This window comes from Oratosquilla oratoria, chromosome 25 (assembly GCF_046742065.1).
Source record: "Oratosquilla oratoria isolate Oo_2021 chromosome 25, ASM4674206v1, whole genome shotgun sequence".
In the NCBI taxonomy this organism is placed as follows: domain Eukaryota; kingdom Metazoa; phylum Arthropoda; class Malacostraca; order Stomatopoda; family Squillidae; genus Oratosquilla; species Oratosquilla oratoria.
In genome coordinates this window covers 35,531,679-35,536,732 of record NC_134801.1, presented here as the reverse complement: position 1 = coordinate 35,536,732, position 5,054 = coordinate 35,531,679, and positions in this window count along the sequence as shown.

The following is a 5,054-nucleotide window of genomic DNA, read 5'->3' as shown; positions in this document are numbered from 1 at the left end:
TCGAAGAACTCGAAGAAGAACTCGAAGAAGAACGCGAAGAAGAACTTTATTTTCCAAAAAAGGGGCGTAGCCCAAGGCGCGCAGCGCCGCAGGCCAAGTGTGAAGCACCAGCGGAGAAGGTACGAAGAAATCGGCATTTCTGGAAGTGGGTTACTGATGTGAAGAAGATTAAACCTTCCAACCTCCTACTCCGAAAATATTTACGAAATATTGCCAAGAGAATCTTTCCCAAATGTTAACAAGAGAATCTTTACGAAATATTACCAAAAGAATCTTTACGAAATAACGCTAAGAGAATCTTTACGAAATATTGTCAAGAGAATCTATATACATTATATATATAAAAATGAAAATGGTCAAAACTAAAATTTTTGAACGAAAGTGCGTGACCCGAACAAAAGGTAACAGGGGGTCGTGGACCGGGGTGAGTGTTTTAACAGTGATCTGGCGCGGGGACGGTCTGGAAGAAAACGATTTATACGGTTACTATACACAACAACATGAAGACTCCCTCGGGAGATTTTGAAGACTCTTTCGTAAATCCCGTGGAATTTCCATTTATTCAAAGCTTAACGTGTGACGTCATGTCGCGTTGCTTTCTGAGCTCCTAACAGAACTTCACGATAATAAGGGCGAGCTACGCCATAGGCTAAGCACACCTAAGCACACAACAACATGGGTGTATCTAATATAAAAAAATTTAATGGTTGCTTACGCCGTCCGATGGTAATTCGGTCACACCTTCGCGTTTGATGGTAAATCGGTTACACCGCCAACTACGGTGAAGAAGAAGAACTCGAAGAAGAAGAAGAACTCGAAGAAATCGAAGAAGAAAAAGAGGAAGAACTCGAAGAAGAAGAAGAAGAAGAAGAAGAAGAAGAAGAAGAAGAAGAAGAAGAAGAAGAAGAAGAAGAAGAAGAAGAAGAAGAAGAAGAAGAAGAAGAAGAACTCGAAGAACTCGAAGAAGAGGAAGAAGAAGAAGAAGAAGAACTCGAAGAAGAAGAAGAAGTAGAACTCGAAGAAGAAATCGAAAAACTCGAAGAAGAAGAACTCGAAGAACTCGAAGAACTCGAAAAAGAAGAACTCGAAGAACTCGAAAAAGAAGAACTCGAAGAACTCGAAAAAGAAGAACTCGAAGAACTCGAAAGAGAAGAACTCGAAGAAGAACTCGAAGAAGAAGAACTCGAAGAAGAAGGAGAACTCGAAGAAGAAGAACTCGAAGAACTCGAAGAAGAACTCGAAGAACTCGAAGAAGAACTCGAAGAAGAACTCGAAGAAGAACTCGAAGAAGAATTCAAAGAACTCGAAGAAGAACTCGAAGAAGAATTCGAAGAACTCGAAGAAGAACTCGAAGAACTCGAAAAAGAACTCGAAGAACTCGAAGAAGAACTCGAAGAACTCGAAGAAGAACTCGAAGAAGAACGCGAAGAAGAACTTTATTTTCCAAAAAAGGGGCGTAGCCCAAGGCGCGCAGCGCCGCAGGCCAAGTGTGAAGCACCAGCGGAGAAGGTACGAAGAAATCGGCATTTCTGGAAGTGGGTTACTGATGTGAAGAAGATTAAACCTTCCAACCTCCTACTCCGAAAATATTTACGAAATATTGCCAAGAGAATCTTTCCCAAATGTTAACAAGAGAATCTTTACGAAATATTACCAAAAGAATCTTTACGAAATAACGCTAAGAGAATCTTTACGAAATATTGTCAAGAGAATCTATATACATTATTATATATATAAAAATGAAAATGGTCAAAACTAAAATTTTTGAACGAAAGTGCGTGACCCGAACAAAAGGTAACAGGGGGTCGTGGACCGGGGTGAGTGTTTTAACAGTGATCTGGCGCGGGGACGGTCTGGAAGAAAACGATTTATACGGTTACTATACACAACAACATGAAGACTCCCTCGGGAGATTTTGAAGACTCTTTCGTAAATCCCGTGGAATTTCCATTTATTCAAAGCTTAACGTGTGACGTCATGTCGCGTTGCTTTCTGAGCTCCTAACAGAACTTCACGAAAATAAGGAGATAAATAAATAAATACACAAATAAATAAACAGTATTCAAACGTCTATAAATGTTTATTGTGACATGACATAAACGATTCAAAAATCTTTTTTGCCTTTATAATTGACCTAACGAAAAAGAGAAGGAGAGAGAGAGAGAAAGAGCGAGAGAATTTGACGACACCGTCGGGAGACTTTGACGACTCCTTTTGGAGACTGAAGGCTCCTTTAGGAGATTTTGAAGACTCCTTCGTAATACTTAAGAGTTGAATAACCGTGGAATTTCCGCGGGTCCTATGTGACATAACATAAACGATTAAAAAAATGTATTGCCTTTATGATTGACCTAACGAGAAAGAAAGAGAGAAAGAGAGAGAGAGACACACGACGGGAGAATTTGACGTCGGGAGACTTTGACTACTACTTCTGGAGACTAGAGACTCCTTCGGGAGATTTTGAAGACTCCTTTGTAATATGTTACGAAATAGCAAAAATTATATGTACTCTAATGAAGAGCGAGCGAAGCGAGCTACGCCATAGGCTAAGCACACCTAAGCACACAACAACATGGGTGTATCTAATATAAAAAAATTTAATGGTTGCTTACGCCGTCCGGTGGTAATTCGGTCACACCTTCGCGTTTGGTGGTAAATCGGTTACACCGCCAACTACGGTGAAGAAGAAGAACTCGAAGAAGAAGAAGAACTCGAAGAAATCGAAGAAGAAGAAGAGGAAGAACTCGAAGAAGAAGAAGAAGAAGAAGAAGAAGAAGAAGAAGAAGAAGAAGAAGAAGAAGAAGAAGAAGAAGAAGAAGAAGAAGAAGAAGAACTCGAAGAAGAAGAACTCGAAGAACTCGAAGAAGAGGAAGAAGAAGAAGAAGAAGAACTCGAAGAAGAAGAAGAAGTAGAACTCGAAGAAGAAATCGAAAAACTCGAAGAAGAAGAACTCGAAGAACTCGAAGAACTCGAAAAAGAAGAACTCGAAGAACTCGAAAAAGAAGAACTCGAAGAACTCGAAAAAGAAGAACTCGAAGAACTCGAAAGAGAAGAACTCGAAGAAGAACTCGAAGAAGAAGAACTCGAAGAAGAAGGAGAACTCGAAGAAGAAGAACTCGAAGAACTCGAAGAAGAACTCGAAGAACTCGAAGAAGAACTCGAAGAAGAACTCGAAGAAGAACTCGAAGAAGAATTCAAAGAACTCGAAGAAGAACTCGAAGAAGAATTCGAAGAACTCGAAGAAGAACTCGAAGAACTCGAAAAAGAACTCGAAGAACTCGAAGAAGAACTCGAAGAACTCGAAGAAGAACTCGAAGAAGAACGCGAAGAAGAACTTTATTTTCCAAAAAAGGGGCGTAGCCCAAGGCGCGCAGCGCCGCAGGCCAAGTGTGAAGCACCAGCGGAGAAGGTACGAAGAAATCGGCATTTCTGGAAGTGGGTTACTGATGTGAAGAAGATTAAACCTTCCAACCTCCTACTCCGAAAATATTTACGAAATATTGCCAAGAGAATCTTTCCCAAATGTTAACAAGAGAATCTTTACGAAATATTACCAAAAGAATCTTTACGAAATAACGCTAAGAGAATCTTTACGAAATATTGTCAAGAGAATCTATATACATTATATATATAAAAATGAAAATGGTCAAAACTAAAATTTTTGAACGAAAGTGCGTGACCCGAACAAAAGGTAACAGGGGGTCGTGGACCGGGGTGAGTGTTTTAACAGTGATCTGGCGCGGGGACGGTCTGGAAGAAAACGATTTATACGGTTACTATACACAACAACATGAAGACTCCCTCGGGAGATTTTGAAGACTCTTTCGTAAATCCCGTGGAATTTCCATTTATTCAAAGCTTAACGTGTGACGTCATGTCGCGTTGCTTTCTGAGCTCCTAACAGAACTTCACGAAAATAAGGAGATAAATAAATAAATACACAAATAAATAAACAGTATTCAAACGTCTATAAATGTTTATTGTGACATGACATAAACGATTCAAAAATCTTTTTTGCCTTTATAATTGACCTAACGAAAAAGAGAAGGAGAGAGAGAGAGAAAGAGCGAGAGAATTTGACGACACCGTCGGGAGACTTTGACGACTCCTTTTGGAGACTGAAGGCTCCTTTAGGAGATTTTGAAGACTCCTTCGTAATACTTAAGAGTTGAATAACCGTGGAATTTCCGCGGGTCCTATGTGACATAACATAAACGATTAAAAAAATGTATTGCCTTTATGATTGACCTAACGAGAAAGAAAGAGAGAAAGAGAGAGAGAGACACACGACGGGAGAATTTGACGTCGGGAGACTTTGACTACTACTTCTGGAGACTAGAGACTCCTTCGGGAGATTTTGAAGACTCCTTTGTAATATGTTACGAAATAGCAAAAATTATATGTACTCTAATGAAGAGCGAGCGAAGCGAGCTACGCCATAGGCTAAGCACACCTAAGCACACAACAACATGGGTGTATCTAATATAAAAAAATTTAATGGTTGCTTACGCCGTCCGGTGGTAATTCGGTCACACCTTCGCGTTTGGTGGTAAATCGGTTACACCGCCAACTACGGTGAAGAAGAAGAACTCGAAGAAGAAGAAGAACTCGAAGAAATCGAAGAAGAAGAAGAGGAAGAACTCGAAGAAGAAGAAGAAGAAGAAGAAGAAGAAGAAGAAGAAGAAGAAGAAGAAGAAGAAGAAGAAGAAGAAGAAGAAGAAGAAGAAGAGGAAGAAGAAGAACTCGAAGAACTCGAAGAAGAAGAAGAAGTAGAACTCGAAGAAGAAATCGAAAAACTCGAAGAAGAAGAACTCGAAGAACTCGAAGAACTCGAAAAAGAAGAACTCGAAGAACTCGAAAAAGAAGAACTCGAAGAACTCGAAAAAGAAGAACTCGAAGAACTCGAAAGAGAAGAACTCGAAGAAGAACTCGAAGAAGAAGAACTCGAAGAAGAAGGAGAACTCGAAGAAGAAGAACTCGAAGAACTCGAAGAAGAACTCGAAGAACTCGAAGAAGAACTCGAAGAAGAACTCGAAGAAGAACTCGAAGAAGAA